General features: G+C 38.5%; 1 protein-coding gene and 1 pseudogene across 1 annotated transcript in view; one reads left to right on the top strand and one right to left on the bottom strand.

The window, feature by feature from the left end:
- The window catches only part of ZNF536 (zinc finger protein 536), a 336,155-nt gene that overhangs the window by 36,061 nt on the left and 278,773 nt on the right, over nucleotides 1–21,321 (top strand). The window lies entirely within an intron of this gene.
- On the bottom strand, nucleotides 9,199–9,297 carry LOC114047417 (annotated as a pseudogene).

The following is a 21,321-nucleotide window of genomic DNA, read 5'->3' as shown; positions in this document are numbered from 1 at the left end:
AGGGTGGCTTCCTGATGAGAATTTTTCTTTTAAGATCATCTGTTCATCTTACTCTCTAAGCATTGATGCTTGTCTCATTCATTCTTCCAGGATAGTGAGATGTTCTCCTGGGCCACATGTGGATGTTTTTTCCAGATCTGAGTACCTGGAAAATGGGTTGGGCAGGATCTAGGCTCTGACTACTTTCCAATGAGCAGATTTAGAGGAATAGCTGCCTATAGCTATCCCTCTAAGTTCTTCCCCAAATCTTTGATGTTCACCATTAGTAAAGATGTAGTTGACATTATTCTAGACGAAGATCTCCTTATTCAATGAGTAAAAACTCTACATGTAAAAATGAACCCATTGAGGGAAAGTCCAGGACTAGACTGAATCATTTCCGATATCAAAAATCTACCCATCTATTTGTTAACTGATTAAAGCAAAACAATTCTGCTTGCCATGGGAGGAAAGCCACAAAAAACGTGCTCAATATGCACTCCTTTTTCATTTTCAGGGATTGACATCTCTTGGCTGATGGTGTAAGTCCAGAAAGAGATTACAGTTTTTAATTAGTGAATTGGAAGCATTGGTGTATGTGTCCATTCTGAGTCCTAGTGTTCTTTTTTCTACAATTATACCTACAGAGGCAGAATCAGTCCATGTTTGGAGCTCAAACTTCCAGCCCATCTTGCCTGCAAAAACTGTATTGGAAACAGAGTGTTTCATTCAAACCACTCTGGCCCATCTGAATTGGATATCAGAGAAGGAAGGAAGCCACCCCGAAGTTCATGTTTTAGGCCATGAAATGGAAAATACAAGGCAGCAGTATATTGCTTCTGCTTCTGTATTCCTTGTTCCATCTCCCACTCCTCTCTCCCTCCCTTTCTTCCTTCCTCCCTTCCTTCATTTCTCCCTTCCTTCCTCCCTCCTTCCCTTCTTTCCTTCCTTCCTTCCTTCTTCTCTGTCTGCTTTCCTCCCTGACTGCTTTCCTTCCTGTTTTCCTTCTTTTCTCTACCCTTTCTCTCTTTCTTTCTCTCTTTCCCTCTCTTTCTCTCTCTTTCTTTCTCTTTTTCCTTTCTTCCTTCCTCCCTTCCTTCCTTCCTTCCTTTCCTCCTGTCTTTTCTTCCTTCCTTTCTTCCTCCTATCAACAGAAACACAATATTTAGCTTATAGAGAAGTAGCCACCAAATTTAATAGCACCCAACAGTCTCCAGAGGAAGAAATTAAAAGAAAGAAAGAACAACAAAAAGTCTCTAATCGCAAATGACTTAAAGTGAAATTAGTGTTTTGAAAAAAAAAAGATGTTTCCAATTCAGACTACCACCCACCTCCTTCTCCCAGGTGAGTAGTTAGCTTACAGAAAGAGTGAGAGGAGGGGAGAATGAGCAAGAGAGGGAAGGCACCCTCAAATGTCTCTTTTCTCCAACTACTTGAAATAGCAACTTCCTCAGCCATACAGCACAAATGAAACATCTTCTCAAATAAATCTGGACAGAATTGTCTATTGAAGATTGTACCTGACAGATCTGCTTGTACCCCATTTTACTACAGGAAGAGAAAAGCCAAAAATGCTGAGTAAGACTTGATGGTAAAAGGCAAAATCTTAGAATACTTAAGGTTTTAAAGCCAGCTCTAGAGGAGGACTTCCAGAGAAATGCATGTGCCTGAATCGATTGGAGCCAGTGCAGCTGACATGTCTGCTGGGAGCTTGGAAGAAATAAATAGGGGCATCTAGAGCTCTGTCTTGGCAGGTCCTCCTGGATGGAGGTAGAATGGATAGGGAAATTGGGGGCACTTAGGTGAAAACAGAGGCAACTCCATAATAAAAATATTTGCCTGTATACATCCTAACTTGGAATTTCTTTCCTTCTGTAGAGTAATACCTTCTCCCCAAAAGACCTTTGAAAAATTTGGTTACAAAATGCAAAATGAGTCATTTATTCTAGGTAAAATTTAGGAGTATGGTTATGATGACACCTGTATAAGATATTGTTAACTCCCATCGCTATTTTCTCATATTGAGTGAGGAAGATTCTTTGCTTCTAATCTCAGGTGCATACCTGTGGAAGACTTAGATTCCTTTAAGCAGTATCAAAGTGATGATAACCGTGTACAGCTGCAAACTGTCTTTTCCTTGTTGTTATTCACCCAGCTGTTTAGAAAAGGAGAGAGTATTTCTAATCAGCCATATGGTGTGGAGTTTTATTTGCCATGGTAAGTTAAAATGTACATTATTGGTCAGCATCTTAAATGCAAATTTTGACATAGCTTTCCAGGAGAACCTGATGAAAAGAACAACAGAGAATCAGATCTATTTAATTACATTACTTTGTCGGCTTGTAACGTTGCTAGCCATAAATACTTGCTGGTATCACACTGCTACGCCTGCCAGTAGATATTGCTGCACGACTTTGGTAGCTGAAAAAAGATTATGTAAACATGGTGTATGATCTAGAAATTGAGTAATGAAGTTTAGTACTTATTGCAAAAAAAAAATAATAAGTGTCAGGTTTATCTGTGTGATAGAAGATTTCTTCTGTGTTGGAAAACTACCACTCTGCTATAGTCAAGCTTGTGCTGGAGCCAGCTCAAACCATCTCAACAGAACTGATTGTTAAATTTTCAGCGTGAGCATTTACACCTTGGAAATTGGCAAATGTTACAAATCATGGCTTGACTGAGTTTTGTTTTGGATTGTTTAGACTTAAGAAAGTGATGGAGAAAATGTTAATAAGGGAGATTAAACTTAAAAGTATGTCCTGTATACATTTTTTTTTTCTGGAGAGCTAGTTGTTAAACATTTACCAGCACACCCTGGCTATAGTGATATAATATAGAAATGTGACATAGGACACATGTATCTTTTAGGAATGTTCATCCTTTAGCTACGTAACCCAATGAGCACCTTTGAATTCTTTGTCTTTCTATTGGACCAGTGTAAAGTTGTTGCATTGGAATACCCTCCCCTAACTGCACAATCCATATCCATATTTTATCCTTCCTTCATGGCCCAGGTAATTTCACTTTCTTCAGGAAGACCCTCTCCCTCCACCCTTTTATTGCTCCAATGCAGTGTGATCCCACTCTCCTCTGAGCCCCAGATTATCTGTACTGGCAAATTTTACATACTGTTCTGAATTTTTCCTTAACTGTTTAATGAAACTGTCATCTCCTTGAATTCAGGGACCATGTTTTCTCTGCATGTTTAATATGCCCTACTGCATAGTCTAGTAGAGGCCTGGGTAACAATAGTAAATAACAAGTGAAATATTTTGTTGAAAATTCTTTTTAAAAATGAATGAATGGATGAATGGATGAATGATAGATCTGAGGACAGTCTTTCTCGTTCTGAATTAAAGCATTATACCTTCGCATCATGTTTTGCTTGGGTATTATCCCAGATTGATTACTTGCAAATACCCAACAGAACTATTAAATTGTACCATTACTATTGAGAATAGACAGTAAAATATTTTTTTTTCTTATGTGATGGAATTCTTTGCTAGTGATTGGGAGTATAGCATAAGGTCGTCCTTGCCTTGAGAGTGTCATGAAGACCTCTGCACAGGAAGAGTAGACTGTTTCTGATAAGCTGAAGGGTAACAGTAACCAAGAAGAGAAGAGCTGTTATCTGTTGGAATGGGCCTCTTTTCTAAATTTCCACAGATGGTTAATCTTTAAACACAGATTAGGGGATCTGAGTCCCTAGATCCATGAGTTGTTTAGCCCAACAATAAGAGTTTTTCTTGTTGATTTCTGGCTGGCATTAAGGGTTCCTGTAGGGAAGCAGTGGGAGATAAGCCTGGAAAGGTAGATTGGGGACATATTGCAGAGGGAGCCTCGAATGCCAGACACAGGAATTTGGATTTTATCCTAATGGAGAGTTACTGAAATTGTGTAACCTTGAGCCAATTCCTTAACCTCTCAGGGCCTCAGTTTCTTCATCTGTAAATTGAGGGGGTTGGATTATATGATCTTTAAGGTCCAGGCTCCAAACCCCTGTGAACTGGAATGAAGGTTTTTCAATAGGAAAATTTGCCTGCTAGTTGTATTCAGAAAGGATTCTCAGAGTGCCTCACCTCCCCATAATTGTCCTGCATTCATTCATTCATTCATTCACTGCGCCTTAATCTTGAATACTTCAATGAAGCGATGATCTCGCCCATGCCAGTACCCCATCCAACTATACAACTACCATATTGCCCATTATTCTTATACCTCATTTAAAAATGAACCTTTATCTTATATGATAATAATAACAACAGTTATAGCTCATACATAACACATAGATTTTATAAAGTACAGGCAGGTCTCTTTTGCCTTATGTGGTCCACACCACAGCACTTGGAAGATCAGTGGTACAAGCACTGTTGTCTCCATTTTACGCAGGACGAAGCTGAGGCTCAGAGAGAGATTCAATGGATTTCTTACAGCTTATGAATTGGTCAGGGAGTTTCCAACCCAAACTTTCTGACTCCAGGACTGATATACTGCCTGTATTGTGCTTGGCTACTAGATTCTAGATCACGTTCCTTCTAGATTCTTCTGGAAGAGTAATTTATTCTCTTCAGTGTCAGTGTTGTATAAAGACCCAACTTGAACACCACCCCCTGATTTCCCCTGGTTCCCCACAATTCTTAGCACTTCTCCCCCTGAAATTCCTTTGTATAGATTTCATATTTACTTGTCTGTACGCTTATTGTTTACTTTGAGGAGAATATAAGCTCCTCGAGGGCAGGAACTATTATCGCTTTTGCCTTTTCATCACCAGCACCTAGCATAGCCCCTGCAATGTAGTAAACTAATAGATACTTGTGGAAGTGCGATGCAGTCAAAAGATTGCTAAATGTAGAGTCAAGGGATCTGAGTTCTAATCCTAGCTGTACTTCTTAATATTTGTGTGACTTTGAACAAGTCACTTAATTTTTCTAAGGCTTGATTTCTTTATGTATAAAATGAGGGAGTTAGAATAGATGACCTCCAAGGTCCCTTCTTGGAGGCAGCGAGGTAGCTCAGTGGATAGAGCTCTGGGAATGAGGTCAGAAAGACCTGCGGTCTCAGACACTAGCTGTGTGACCCTGAGCAAGTCACTTAACCTCTGTTTGCCTTAATCCACTGGAGAAGGAAATGGCAAACCAATCTGGTATCTTTGCCAAGAAAACCCCATGGACATTATGGTCCACGGAGTGACAAAGAGTCAGACACAACAGAATAACAACAAGGTCACTTCTAGCTCTAAACCTCCAGAGATTCTTAATCTGGGGTCTGTGATGTAAAAAAAAAAAAAGATAACTTTATTTTTGCTTGATGAGATTTCTTTGTGATCCTATATATTTTATGCATTTAAAAACATTGTGAAAAGGGCCTCATCAGACTGCCAAAGGGGTCCATTACACTAAAAAAAAAAAAAAGAACTTTTCTAAATCTATGATCTTTGAGTTCTTATAAACTAAATTAATTTGAACTGAGTTGAATTGAATTGAATTGATTTTTAAGAAAGATAGACTACCAGTGTTCTAGTTCCTACTAAATCTGGGCCCTGCATAGTAAATTAGTCCTCAGGGGGTTGAGCCCTGGTTATATTGCTAATGAAGAATATCCTACAATGCCCCAAATGTAGTGCATTCAAGTAGTTAGGATTTTCTCTTACTGCTAACATTGATTACTATTAATTAAAGTTGATATTTACAATCAGAGAATATGAGAGCGGATCATTTTTATTAATCATCACTGTGGTTTTATCATTACTTATCATTATCCAAACATTCCAATGGAATGTTCTGTATAGCAGCTCTCCCAAAATGGGCACGGCAAAGGTAGGACACGCCTTGCCCCCTTTGACCAAGAAGAAGTAGCCCAAGGAGTTAAAATCTGCATAGCAGAAACTCACAGAAAGGCGGGTTTTCAAAGACTCCAGAAGACAGGTTGGAAGGAGGGACCTGACCTTGGCTCAGAGGGAAAGGAATTAGAGACTGCAAAAATCAAAGTAATGATTGTGAACTTGAGAAATGGAAAGGGAAAAGAAAGGTCATAGCAACAGATACATGGCTTTCCAGAGTCTGTAGGATAAGAAAGTTCTAAGTGGGTCCAAAAACACCACTTTATTCACTTTAGTGTGTGTGGTGTGTGTGTGTGTGTGTGTGTGTGTGTGTGTGTTGGGATATTGTGGCACAGTGCAAAGTGCATTATTCTAGGAATCCAGAGGCCTAAGCTGCAGTCTCTCTGCAGTCTCAGCCTTGTCATCTGTAAAATGGGCATAATCATAACTGCCCCACTGACAGTAGTTTTCACAGAGCTTTTGATAATCAAATGAGAAAATGACCAAGAAGTACTTTAACTGTAACTTAATATAAAAATATATTGTTTTTAATGAAGATGAGCATTCAAACTACAAAAAGGAAAGCTGTTCTAATGTTCCAGTTATTGTCCTTTTTAAGGGACAGTCAAGTACTTCTTGTCACTTACTCCCCTTGTCAGAGACATTTGTAAAGCCAACTGTATAGGGATGATTATAGGATCATGGATCTGCAGTTGAAAAGGATAAAGGATTAGGGGCCATTTATTTCAACACTTGCAATTTGCAGATGAGGTAAGTGAAGCCAGAAGAGTTAAATGACTTGTTTAAGTAACATGAGGCAGAGCTAAGATTTGAATCCAGGCCTTCTAACACCATCAAATCTAGCACCCTTTTTAGTGTCTGACCCTGCCTCTCATAAAGAAGGGTTTGGGGTTTTATTATTGTTTGTCATTATGTTTTTTCCTGGCTCTGAGTATCTAAGGGAAGAAAAAGCATAGTGCCTAGAGTAGAAAAAATACTGGATTGAGAGGCCAAGGACCACAATTTGAGTCCTGGTTCTGCTCCTTCCTAAATACTTAACCTTGGGCAAATCTCAACTCCCATAGACCTCAGTTTCCTCATCTATAAAATAAGGGAGTTGGTCTCCAAGGGTCTTTCCAATTCTAGTGTTGTGATTCTATGGTAGTCCTTAGTTAGGACTCTCTAAAGTTAGGGAGTGGGTCTAGATGACCTCTGAGATGACCTTCCTGCTTTAAATAAATGAAGCTTGCATGGAATTTGAGATGCAGCAGTGTAGGGCAGTAATATCAAACACAAATAGAATCAGTACCTAAGAATCTCTGTGGCGGCACATTGACTTAGTTTTAAAATGTAATGTTATCTATGTTTTATTGTATTTTTACTTATTTTGTTATTATTTCCCAATTATATTTTAATTTGGTTCAGACAACACTTGGGAGTGTGGTGGGCTGCCTGGGCTGTGTGTTTGACAGCTCTGGTGTAATGGATAGGGAACAAGCCTCAGAGTTAGGAAGAACTGAGTTCAAGGCTTCTATCTGATAAATGCTGGCTGGGTAACCCTGGCCAGGGTACTTAACATTCCACTATCACAGAAAACTATCTAAGATCACAAGTTCCAAAGGAGGTGTGAAGGACCTACATTGGTAGGGGGCACTTCTTCCTGGTGGTTTTCCATACCAATGAAATTATTGGTCCGACTCCCTTCAGCCTCCCCTCTACCACTCCCCACCCCATCCCCCAAGAAAAATGGAATGAAAGAGGAAGGACTTCATTGTTTTTCTTTTTTTCACTGTGACCTAGATAAAATTATAGGCTCTTGGCCTTCCATTTGGCTCTTTTACCTGTAGCTCATAGAGAGCTCTTCTATATATCCTCAACCACAGTTGTAATTTCTACTGCTTTCCTACGGGCGTGGTTGCAGTTCCTAGTGGACTTTATCCAATGTCTGTTTTATGAATGATCTGTCAATCAATCAATCAATAAACATTTACTAAGCTTGTATTATGTGCTAGGCCCTATGCTAAGCACTGTGGTATATTCTACAGAGCCATATTTTTGGCAGTGAAGTTAATTCTTTAGATTCAGATTTTTAGCTTCTTATTTAACATCTTGAATCATTAAAATTGGAACTTGGGAACACATAGGTCCCCCATTTTGAAATAGTGAAAATGGACACAGTAGTCAATAATTTGATTGATCTACTGTTGTTGCAGAAGGACCTGGTATCCAGAAGATATTGCCAAGTTGTGATTATGTACTCAGAGAAGTCCAGTGAGAATTTGTTTCTGATGATTAATGATACAGATCAAACTCCTTGGTGATGTATGATATGTTTTCAAGTCACTTTGCCCTCCTAGCTGCCCTTCTCTGGACATACTGCATCTTGTAAATGTTCTTTCTAAAATGTGGCACCCAGAACTGAACACAATATTCCAGATGTGGTCTGATGAGGTAAGAGAATAGACCATCACCTCCCTCATTCTGGATACTATCCATAATAATAAAAATAATAATAGTAAATTATACAACCTTATATGTTATAATAATATATGCCATATATTATTTATTATGTAAAATTATATAATAAAACATTTATTTATATGGTGCTTACTATACGTTAGGCACATATGTTGTTATTCAGCCATTTTTCAGTCGTGTCCAACTCTTTGTGACCCCATTTGGGGTTTTCTTGGCAAAGATTCTGGAGTGGTTTTCTTCTTCAGCTCATTTGGCAGATGAGGAAACTAAAGCAAGCAGTTAAGTGACTTGCCTAGGGTCACACAGCTAGTAAGTGTCTGAGGTCAGATTTGAATTCAGGTCTTCCTGACTCCAGTCCCAGAGCACTATGCATTGTGCAATCTAGCTGCCCTAGGCACATATGGACTAAGTGCTTTACAAATATTATCTCCTTTGATCCTTATAACAGCCCTAGAAAGTAGGTACTATTATTACCCCCATTTTATAGATAAGGAAACTGAAGCAGGCAGAATGACTTGCCCAGTTAGTAAGTTTGAAATTGGATTTGAACTCATGTCTTTCTGATTTTAGGCCCAGTTCTATCTACTCACTTAACATTGACATAGAGTTCTGCCGACCAGGTCACACTATTAATTCATTTTGAGTTTGTAACCCTAGAAAATAACTAGGCTTTTTTTCCCCTTTTTTCACCAGATAAGATTTGTTTTATTCTTTGTTCATACAGAGACAATCATGAGATGGCCACTGAAGCTGCCTAGGTCCACTCCTGTGTGGTCAATGAATTTCAAATGGCAGGCATCAAAATTGAGAGCTAGAGAGGACACAAGGAGACCGGATGTGTATGCTCTCTTTCAATACATAGGTTATGGGTCAAGTACCTATAGATCTCAGAAATGGCATGAAAGGTAGATTTAGCAAAGTTAAAAACAAACCATTTTACAAATTAGTGTGTTATCCCTGCTCAGTGGCTATGCTGATCTCTGTTTCATTCAATTTTAGCATATGTTCTTGTAAAGTAATCACCATCCAAGTCTTTTTCACATTAATTATTGTCTAGCCAGGTCACCCCTATCCTATACTTGTAGAGTTGATTTCTGAACCCATATACAAAACTTTTCATTCATCCTTATTAAATTTATTCTTGTTAGATCCATCCCAACATTCTAGTATGTTAAAATTCTTTTGGATACTAAGCAGGTAACTTCTCTAGATTCCCTTTCATGCTCATTGAAATCACCCAAGTAAGAGTGGAGAATGTTAAAATCCAAACAATTGTATCGAAAGTACAATGAACTCTCTTACATGCATCTTTTAAAAACAAGATGCCAATCTCAGTAGATATTACAACTCTACCCTTGTTTCCTTTGAACTGAACCTCCCTTTTTCAAAATGCTGAATACACAATTGAAAAATAAGGATTCTATGAATGTGGTCCATTTGACTTTGGGGGGGAGGGGAAAGGGAACCAGTGAGGGTGGGGATACAGCCCCTGCTGGCAAAGTCTGATCTGTTTTCTTGGGGGTATAAACTTCTAAAATCAACAACGTATCTACTCCCACCTTAACCAAACACATACACCTAGAGCTGTGGTAGACTCAGTTTTGTTCACCTGCCAATTGAGATTTTTTCTGCTCTTCTCCCATGGGGAAAATATCTGTAGTTGAATATAATAGCCTTAAACTCTAACTCATCTGTAGAATAGGAAGACTGTGAAATGAAATGGTGATCCAAGGTAGTTGTCAGCTATTATAAATAATAGCCTGAGACCCTTAGTACCAGGAGCTGGTTTATGTTACCAAATAACCTGGTCAGGGATTAGATTCTTCTTTTCAAGAGGTAAGGCACTATCTCCTTTCTCTGAGGACAAAAAAAAAGTCAAAGACTGTAAAATTATGAAACTGAACCCAAGTAACCCACGATTTGTAATTTTTGAGAACAAAGATAGTAAATATGGGTAAACCTGGCTTTATGAATAAACCTGACCCCAAGTCATTCAGATCTCTGCCTATCCCATGCTAGAGAAAAGCTCATTCAGTCTTTTTTTTTAACCAATTTATCCCAATAAAAGAAGCTATGTTAGACCATTGTTTGAAGAAGGTAGTCTTTTTCTTTTCTTCTTTTCTCTCCAATTTTTAAAAATAAAATTTTATTTTTTTTAATTCTGAATTTACCATGCAACAGAAAAAGGACAATTCCTCATACAAAATAAAACAGAAAATAGGGTTATATGTGAAGCCATGAAACTCTTTACATACAATTTGCTCTTTTAAAAGTATAGAATAAATTCAATATATTACTTTCAAAACTATCCTGCTTATCTGAATTTTCTTCTTTGCATTAAAAAATGCTCCAATGAACCCCTTTTTTCCTTTCTTCCTTCCTTCTTCCCCCCTTTCTTGTAACCTTCCTTCTTCCCCTTCCTAGACCACTTTCAGCAATAAAGGAAAAAAAACAAAAACTACACAATCATTGCCACAAATAAACATAGTTAAACAAAATAAAACCTGATGTTTGCCATGTCCATAAATATATGTTTATTCTTCACAGAAATTCCATCATACCTCTAATAGGAGGTAAGGAGAATGTCCTCTGGAATAATTTTTTTTTCTCTTTTTAAGTGGGAATATTTTGTTTTATTCATTCTTTCAGCCAACCAGCATTTATTAAGTGTACAATTTTTTGTGCTTGTTGTCTGGGATGCAGAAACAGAGTCAAAATGATGCTTGTCCTAAATGGACTTAAATTCTTCTGTTTGACCCTGATAAAGAACATGCTATGTATCTCTTCAGCCTGATATTTAACCTAAAATTCCTTTTAGGCCAACATTCTTTATTCTCCCTTGTCAAATATGGTGATAGATCTAGTTAGTCAGTCAACAAGCATTTATTAGGCCCCTACAATGTACCAGGCACCATGCTAAGCATTAGGCACACAAAGAAAAGCAAATACAGTCCCTTCTCTCAAGGAGTTCATAATCTAGTGGAGGAGACACCATACAAATAACTGGGTGAGACAAGATGCATACAAATTGTAATGTAAATTCAAGTTAACATTAGAAAAGAAGTATCTAGCAACCAAGGAGACTGGGAAAGGCCTCCTGTAAAAGGTAGGATTTGAGCTGAACTGATAGGAATTCAGGGGAACTAAGAGGCAGCACTGAGGCAGAAGAGCATTATAGATGTGGAGAATAGCCAGAGCAAGGGCATGGAGGTGGGAGACAGAATGTCATGTGCCAGGATCAGCAAGCAGCCAGTATGGCTTGATCATGAAGCATATGAAAGACAGTGAGGTGTAGGAACACTGGGAGGGTAGGAAGAGACCAGGTCATAAAGAGTATTAAATGCCAAACCAGAGGACTTCATATCTGATCCTGGAGGAAGTAGGATGCCACTGGAATTTATTTAGTAGGGGTTCAAGATGGTCAGACCTGCATTTTAGGAAAATCATGTTATTAGTAGCTATATGGAAGATGGATTACAGTGAGAAGGATTTGAGGCAGGGAGACTAATTAAAAAGCTCTTTGCAATATTCTATGTGAGAAATAATGGGGGCCTGAACTGGGGTGATGGCCATAGGAGTGGAGAGAAGGAGACATATGTGAGAAATATTGTACAGAAAGAAAGTACAAGATTTGATTACTGATAGGATATGTGAGATAAGGGAGAGAGACAGAGACAAGCTGAGAATGACACCCAAGGTTGTGGGCTTGGGTGAATGGAACGATGGTGATGTTTTTAACGGTAATAGGAGAATTAGGAAGAAGAGAAATTTTGGGTTGGGGGGAGGGAAGATAAATTCTGTTTTCAACATGTTGGGTTTGAGATCTTATGGGATATCCAATTGGAGATGTCCAAAAGACAGCAGTTGGTGATGTAAGACTGTAACTTAGGAGGAGAGACTAGGGATGGATATAGAGATCTGGGAATCGTCTATATAAAAATGATAATTGGACCATGGGGACTGATAAAATCATCAAGGCAGACATTATACAAGGAAAAGAAAAGAGGGCTAAGGACAGAGCCTTGGGGGACATCCATATTTAGTTATTATAACATGGATGAAGTACCAGGAAAAGAGGTGGAGGAGTGTACAGACATGTAAAAGAACCAGGAGAGAATAGTGTCATGAAAACTTAGAGAAGAGAGACAAGCTGGGAGGAGATAGTGATCAATAGGACTAAATTCCGCTCAGAGATCAAGAAGTATAGGAGCTAAGAAAAAGCCATTAGATTTTGAGACCATTGGTAGCTTCAGATGGAGCAGTTTTACTTGAATAATGCAATCCGAAGCTAAATTTAAGAGGGTTAGAAGTGAGAGGAAGTGAATTGGAAGCATCTAGTGTAGATGTCTTTCTCAAGGAGTTTAGTCAAGAAGAGGAGGTGAAATATAGGATGATAGCTAGCAAGGATTATAGACTCAAGTGATTTTTGGTTGTTTGTTTTTAAAAAGAAATTAGTGTATTCCTAGGTTTGTTTGTTTCTGGTTTGTTTGTTTTTTCAACATGACGGAGTTGCGATTGTATTTGTAAGCAATGAGGTAAAGCCAGTAGGATTAAGGGCATATATTGAGGGGTTGGCGTGAGTAAGGAGATCACCTCTTCATCTGAGATGGGAGTGGAAAAGGAGATAATGGGCTACAATATCTGAATGATCTCTCAGAAAATTGTCTCAATTTTTTTTCCACTGAAATATTCGTCAAGACTATCAGCCAAGAGGGTAAGGGGTGAGAAAGTGTTATGGGAGGCTTGAGGTGAGGTCAGATGGTTTGGAACATCCACAGTGGAAAGTGAGATAACAAATTAACTAAGTAGGAGTAGAATGATTGCCTTGCTGCAGTGAGGACTCAGTCCAGATCAGATATGATAAATTTGTAGAAGACCCAATCAACCTAGTTTTGTGATTTTCTTCAGTTCCATTCAGCTCTGATCCAGAGCTAAAAGGGACCATAGAGACTGAGGTCAAATCCCCACAGTTTTCAAATGTAGAAACTGAGACCCAGAAATATTAAGTGACTTGTCCCAGGTCACACAAGTAGTCAGCAACTGAAGTGGAGTTTGAATCTAGGTCCATGGTGTTCTCTCCTCTGGTTTTCTTTTGTGCTGAAAATGTGCAGCTCTTCTTTCCCTGCCTGCTTATACATCAGAGCTCTAGATATCCGACTGTGTGGAGATTGAGCTCTGTGCCGTACCCACATTTTTCTTGGAGGGCTATTCCATCAATGGAAGTTGAAGGTTAGCTTCTTTTTAGTTTCTTCAGCTAAGACTTTGGAGCTAAGAGAAATGCCTCTTAATTTCACCAGTGTTCAATTTGTGGGTGGATGAGTGGGTAGTAATGTAAACCTCCACACTTTGTTGTGAAGATTAATTAATTTGTTTGTAAAGTGCTATGAGATTTATAAAGAGAAAGGTCAAACTATTGTTGATTTTATTCAATTGTTCCAAATTACCATCATCTCCCAACTTTTTTCTTTAAATTGGGCTACCTCATTGGTAAGAATCAAAGGGCAGATGAAAAAGTTAGCTTTATAATATAGTCAGACTAGAGTACAAGTGGAAAAATAATGAGGGAGGAAGTAGAAAGGAAGGATCTTGATCCACCTATGTGATAATAGAAAGTGTCATAAGAACACGGGACACGTCTGTCCTTTGTAAACTTTCTATTCCTTTCAATGCTTAGCACAGTGCTATTCACACAGTAGATGCTTAATAAACATTCATTGATTAGTTTTCAAAAGAACAGTGGCTCTTAATACAGGGACCATAGGTCCTTAAGAGACCTGTGGATAGATATCAGGGGGTCCCTGAAATTGTATCCAAAAAAAAATGCATCCTTATTTCAATATGATTGATTCCCTTTGTAGTCCTCTGTATTTTATGCATTTAAGAGGGGAGGGGAGAGAGAAAAATAAACATTTATTGAACCCCTACTATGTGCTAATTACTTTGTAAATATTGTCACCTTTGATCCTTACAACCCAAAGAGATAGGTGCTATTATTATCTCTATTTTACAGTTGGGGGAATGGGGCAGACATCTCTTAAGAGACTTGCCCAGGGCTACACAGCTAGTAAGTTTCTGAAGCCACATTGAACTTGGGTCTTCCTGACTCCAGGTCCGGGGCTCTATCCACTGAGGCACCTAGCTGCCATAGCTTTACCAGCTGCAAAAAGGGTCCATGACACACTAAAGGGAATATATGCTGCTTGAGAGCAGGGGAAGTTTTCATTTCTGTCTGTGTATCCACAGTGCCTAGTACAATGCATAGCACATAGTAGATACTTTGTTGCTGTAGTGGTATTGTTTCAGTCATGTCTGACTCTTTGTGGCCCTATTTTGGCATTTTCTTGGCAAAAATACTGCAGTGGTTTGCCATTTTCTTCTCTACCTCATTTTAGAAATAAGGAAACCAAGGAAACAGGATTAAGTGACTTGCCAAGTGTCACACAGTTAAGTGTCTGAGACCAGACTTGAACTCATGAAGATGAGTCTTCCTGACTCCAGGTCTTGTACTCTATCCACTTATTAAGTAGATATTTAATAAATGCTTTTTGAATTGAGTTTATTAATTGATACATATTATCCATGCATAGATATAAGTCTGCTTTAGAGTTTGACAAAGTCAACGTATCCTCTTAACTGTATGCCTAAATCCTTGCACACCTCAAGCAGTTCTCTCATGCATCTCATGATAGTTGATGTCAACCTCTGTAGTTTCAAGGGTTTTTTGTTTGTTTGTTTTTTTTGGTAAAGCAATTGAGGGTAAGTGACTTGCCCAGAGTCACACAGCTAGTGAGCGTTATGTGTCTGAAGCTGGATTTGAACTCAGGTCCTCCTGACTCCAGGGCCAGTGCTCCACCCACTGTGCCACCTAACTGCCCCCTATAATTTGTTTTAAAAAATAAAAGTCAGACCTGAAGAGACAAGAGCAGATCAGTCCCCAATGCAGTAATAAAACTTTCTTTACCACAATGACAAGCCCATCCTCTCCCTGTCTTTCCACTCTTCTCACCCCCAGATAATTCTTAACTAACTTGGATAGTTCAGCAATTAGAACTTTGGCATACAATCTTACTTCTTTGACTTCTATAATTGGTGGACTCTAATTATATGAATCAATTTCAATTTCTATAAATCAGATGATTTAGAGAGAAAGCCGTTCAATTTCCTTTTCAATTGCATGGTTTCAGCAGCAATAAACCTCTCAGGTTAAAATATTGGGATGCAGCTTGCTTCAAAAATATATCCCATCTCACTTAAGGCTAGCACTAGGAGCCCGAGCTGCACATAGCCTACCTGCCAATTGGAGGTGGTATTTAGCACCCTTTCTACCATGAGGGGCATTCCAACCCCTTTGTCTCCACTCACAGTTATGAGAACGATCTCTGTCTCTCTGTCTCTCTCTCTCTCTCTTTCTGTCTCTCTCTGTCACACACACACACACACACACACACACACACACACACACTCTCCTTCCTACTCAGGTTAATTTTGCTAGTCCTGTCTGATCTTTAGCAGACAGATCTAGCTTGGGCACAAATATAATGGCACAGCACTGTTCAGCATGCACATTTGGTGCTTACATTTCTTATTAACTCTATCAGGATTTGTTGTGACAATGGACACCAAAGGTTTTTGCAGAGACATGCAACTCAGAAACTTGGATCAGAGCCTCTGATGGACTCCCATAAGCCTTTCTTCCAAAAAGGGCAGGTTGCATATTGTTTCAATATGGTACCATTCTTGAATTTAACTTCAAACTATGACTGGGATGTGAGTAGTTTGAAATTCCCTTCCCTTACCCTAACAGCTCTTCCATGTATTATATTTGTGCTAGTCTACTCTGTGGGATGTTACAGTATTAATAATAGTTTCATATTAAAAAAAAAACCATAGTACTTTTATCTAAGAATCTTTGTAGACTTTGGCCAATGTTGACTTATATAAATACCTTTAAGAAGCAGGTAAGTTTCATTGTCTCTCTTCTTGAAAGAGGAGAAATGAAGGGGGGAGAGGGGAAGCAGAGAAGAAGAGGTCAAGTGAGATGTACAATACATACACAGAGTCAGGGCAGAGTTAAGAAGAGAATTCAGCTCTGAGAGTGCTCAACTCTCCCATCATACTCCTTCCCCACTTTAGAGAAGATAAGTGGCTAGGGTTCATATTTGTTGCTAATGTGGTTTTTAGCAAGATGTCTCCTTTTTGTCAGAGATCAGCTTATTGCTTTTATAGTACTCTTAAATTCAGCTTATATTGAATTATTATTGTTCTTCATTTTATACATTACTTCCAGTTCCAGCAGCATTAGAGTCTCATTAAATGTTCAGGCTGCTAACTGAGGTTTCTTGACAAATATATCATGGAAAGTTAGGGCTCCGCACTTCTCACTAGGGTATTAGCAGAGACCACACCCATTATGTGATCGACTGAGGCTGTGTTGGGCTTCATAGAACCATATAAAGATGAAGTTCTGATGAGGCACATAAGGAAAGAGTAAGAAATGCTGCCAGTTAGGTAGTCCCCCACCCCCATCCTGGATAGTACAAAGTCTGTGATTAAGAGTGTGAACAATTAAATAGTGACTGAGTCACTGGAGTAAAATTGGATTGAAAATGACCTAAGTAGAATACAGCTCTGGAGCTAAAAGATCCTTCAAAGGTCATCTAGTCCAATCCCCTTATTTTGAAGGTGAAAACCAGGGAAGTTAGTGACTTGCTCGAGGTCATACAGGTAGTGAGTGTTAAAGTGGGATTTGAAACTAGGCCTTCAAGTCAGACTCAGCATCTCTCCTCTGCCCCCACCTCCTTAAACATGTGGTGTTAATTATTATTTTATTCATCTTCCCAGCTAAATTTTAAGTACTTTAAGGTATGGAATCTTAATAGCACTTAGCACAGTCCTACCATATTGTAGGTACTCAGCAAATGCTTTTTGATTGACTGAAAATTGATTTGAAATTATATAAATCTGGCCTCAGACCCTTACTAGCTCTGTGACCCTGGGCAAGTCACTTAACCCTGTTTGCCTCAGTTCCTCATCTGTAAAATGAGCTGGAGAAGGAAATGGCAAACCACTCTAATATCTCTGCCAAGAAAGCCCCAAATGGGGTCATGAAGAGTTGGACACAACTGACTCAACAATATACAGTTACAGTCAGATTTTAATTTACTTATACTTAAATATGTTGCTGGTGTTAACCTTTTGAATTCCATACTAATTGGGGTTTTAGGATTTTAAGTTTCTTTATCTTTTAAGAAAGAAGCCATTTTTCTAAAAAAAAATTTCAAAAATGGAGTCTATAAACTTAGCTTAAATTCATGACAAAATTCTAGATTGTATTTTTAAATTTTATTTTAAATTAGATTTTATTTTTTAATTAACAAGCATTCATTTTCTCTCCTCATCCCAAAATTTAAAAGAAAAAAAAAGAAAAACAGAAGTCTTGTATCAAATACATATAGTCAAGCAAAACAAATTCCTATATTGTCTATATCCAAAAATATATCTCATTCTTCATTTTGAATCTATCACCTCTCTGTAAGGAGATGAGTAAGATCCTTTAGAAAAGGAACTATTAATCAGAAAGGACTGAATGGCTTCATCTAAAAATATACAGTTCCAGGCTGATCTTATTTTCTTTTTTGATAAGGTTAATTGGATAGGCAAATCAGGTGGAAACTGTAGATATCATTTACTTAGATTTTTAGCAAAGTTACTTCAATCCTCATATGATTTGCATTGGAGGCCCTTCATTGAAAGTCTGTCGGCATGCCTGAGCAATTAGATGTGCTGCTTGTTCTCTTAGAAGGCAGGACCTAGGAACAGTGTATAAGCTGCAAAGGGACAAAGTTAGGCTTGAGGTAAGGCAAAACTTCCTAACACTGGAGTGGAGTCAAAGGGCCCACACTTGAGGACCTAGAGGGCCGAAGGTTCTGCATCCCTGCCCTAGAGTTCTTCCAAAGTGGAATGAACCACCTCATCAGGTCCTGGGATGCCCCTTTCTTGAGATTTCAAGGAAAGATTTAATGACCTTTCAGTTAAGTTGTGGAATGGATTCTTGTACAGATACGGTTTGGACTAGATATCATTGAAGTTTCTTCCAAAGCGGAGATTCTCTGATCTTGAACTCATGCATTTGTTGCCTGCCAGGAGTTCCTGTTGTAGACAACATGGTTCATCACCATCTCTCTCCACTTGCCCAGCATGGGACTCTCAATCAGTGGCCAGGTGGATTATTTTTATAAACTGAATTAACCAGGTATTTGAGTTACTTGACTGGTTTTTGAAAGTACCCTCTAAATATCATCTTTAGGTTTTCTCCTTCTTTAGGGTCATCACAAGAATAGCATGACTAGAGATGACAAAGGTTATGACAAATGTAAGCAGATCCAGTGATATATAAGGACATTTTTTACTTATTCCATATTCTCAAAATGAATTTGAGTTAAAGCCTTCCTTCTTGGGATGATCTAGAACAGGGATGGGGAACCTGTGCCTCAAAGCCACAGGCCACAGGTTCCCCACCCCTGCTCTAGAATCACAATTGACTTTCATCTTCTGACAATTTGCTGGGTTTGCCTTGTAATTTTGATTAAATTTAAAACTTTGATAAGAAAACTTCCCCTACAGACAACAACAATGGGTATTTCCTTCTCTCCAACCCGTGTTCTTCCCATAAGCTGAAATAAGGCAGCATTGTAATCCAAAGGGCATGATCCCTTAAGCATATCCTGAGGCTCCCTAAGTTTATGGTACATTCCGTCAGAGCAGAACATCAGGAAATGTCAAGAATTTGGTATTGGCTCCCTAGAATGTTTTTAATCAGGATAAGAAAAGGATTTTTTATTTTAAGTTGTAGAATTTAGATTTGGAAGATGAAATGTGAAACTCGGTAATAATGAAGACTTTGTTTGTAAGGCTTACCAACCCAGTGACTAATGGACTAGCCATGTAGGGTGCAGAAGGCAGTCTTGCAGGGTGTCAGCAATGGAATGGAACGTAGGCAGGCCCGTGGAGAAAATGGGATGAAGGAAAAAAGCAACATGCAAAATCCAGTCAGAGGAGTGTTCAGCTATAGATTATGAATTTAGTAAAACAATTTCAATGGCCCCTTAGTTGGCTCAATGAAAAATATGGTAACTTTCCCTGCTAATGCCTTGGCCCCTGGAGTAGGGTGTTTAGAAGTTAATTCAATTTTTCATTCCCCCCCCAAAAAAAAGTTTCAGAAAATGATATTTTGGAAAACCAGCATTCAGAATAAGACTCTACAACAGATTATTCCCAGTGTTTTCTCTTCCCTGGCAAAAAGATGAGTTAAAACACCAAGTAAATCTACCCTTCCTTTACCTGGCCCCCACCCACTATGAGTTAATTTCTCTGAATTAAGAATGTGCTTCCAAGTTTAGTTTCCTGGGGTCTACACTGTTCTAATGGAAATGACACTAAATTGTTTGTTGGTGGGGGCTCTAGAGTTGCTGTTGTGTTATCAGGTCGATACCTGTACTTGGTAATACAATGCCAATCCATATCCAAAAATAGCCACCCTTTGTTGTAATCCCACAGAACAAAGGAAAGGAACTTACAAATCAGATCTACTTCATCTGTGTCTCATACCCTACACTTTTGTAGTATTCCCAATGCAAACATTTTCTTTTTTTTTTCCTTTCCTATCAAATTGATTTAATGTTTGAAAGAAGAGGAGAGAGGAAATGGAATAACATAGAAGGGAATGGAACTTCTTACTAAGAAAAAAACCCAATTCTTATCTGAAACAAGAATGCATGAAAATCATAGATTTTGGTAATATTAATTAAAAAAAAAAAGCAACCAAGCAAACCATGACAAAAAATACCCACAGCCTAGCCACCAACCAAGGGTCGAATAGATTGTACTAGTAATGGCATGACATGTGGTGTTCTTGAAATCCCCACTTCCTTCTTAGGAAGGACATATTCTGCTTTAAGCGAACTCTTCCTTGTTTTTGCAAAATTCTGGTAGTCGTAGTTCAACTTTATTCCTGGAGCAGCCGCGCAGTCTGCCCCCTCACTTTGGCTTCAGTTTATCGCATCAGATTAAGTGCTAGGACACAACATTTAATGTCCTTTTGTCTGAGTCCACCTTTCTTTCGTTCACTCACCAAGTGGATATATGTCTGTGGAGTGCATAGTGATTGGGGGAGAGGTGGGGAGGGGGGCAGGTCGGATCATGAAAAGCACACCGTATATTAATTAAGCAGAAAGTGCTCTTTGCACCTTATCTGCATAAAGAAAGATAAAACCCATGTAAATAATATGTGTGTTTTCTGTAATGAATGTCCCCCTTCTCTCTGCATTTCTGCATAGTATTAGAAAATGAGTTTTTATTATATTAGACATTGGAAGCAGGCCAACAAGTTTTTCTTTTAACTTGATATTTTGGGCTCTGATCTTTGTTAAAACTACAATGGCATGTATCTAGTACAGTCAGAGGTCATTTCTATAGCTACTACCATTTCCTATCATTTCTGGGGAATGTTTGTTTTCAAAACAAAGAATTGGGTTAAAGCTTAGGTATCATGTATCAGAACATATTTCAAGCTGAAATTAAGAATGCTCAAACCTCCCCTTTAAAGGTCAGATATTATTTATTATTATTACAAAAATGATCTGTGATTTATGAATTTAACTTCTCATAAACCTTCTTTGTAACAGAATATGCAGTCAGAAGCTTAACATTACATTGTTTTCTTTTGACAACGTATCCACGAGACCACTGCAGCTGTTCCTTTACTCACAATAGCAGATTAATTAACACAATCATATGCTGTTGGCTCTTACTCAATGAGTGGGTCTGCAGTAGGATAGATAGGTAAATCCTTTAAATGTGTAGGAGATAAAGGATATACTATGGTAGTTTCATAACTAGCCAGTTTTGCTTCTGACTAGTCAACCCTATCAGCAATGGTTCACTGACCACAGAAGCTGTGAGCTTGAATTTCAAAGTCAGCCACACCTATATCAGAGCAATAATGCCCAAATCATTGCAAGGCTCAAATATGGAAAAGCAGAGGA

The sequence above is a fragment of the Vombatus ursinus genome, unplaced genomic scaffold (genome assembly GCF_900497805.2).
Source record: "Vombatus ursinus unplaced genomic scaffold, bare-nosed wombat genome assembly UNPS02014786.1, whole genome shotgun sequence".
NCBI classification, from domain to species: Eukaryota; Metazoa; Chordata; class Mammalia; order Diprotodontia; family Vombatidae; genus Vombatus; species Vombatus ursinus.
The sequence above is the reverse complement of the archived record's forward strand: the minus strand, read 5'-3'. Positions and strand labels throughout refer to the sequence as shown.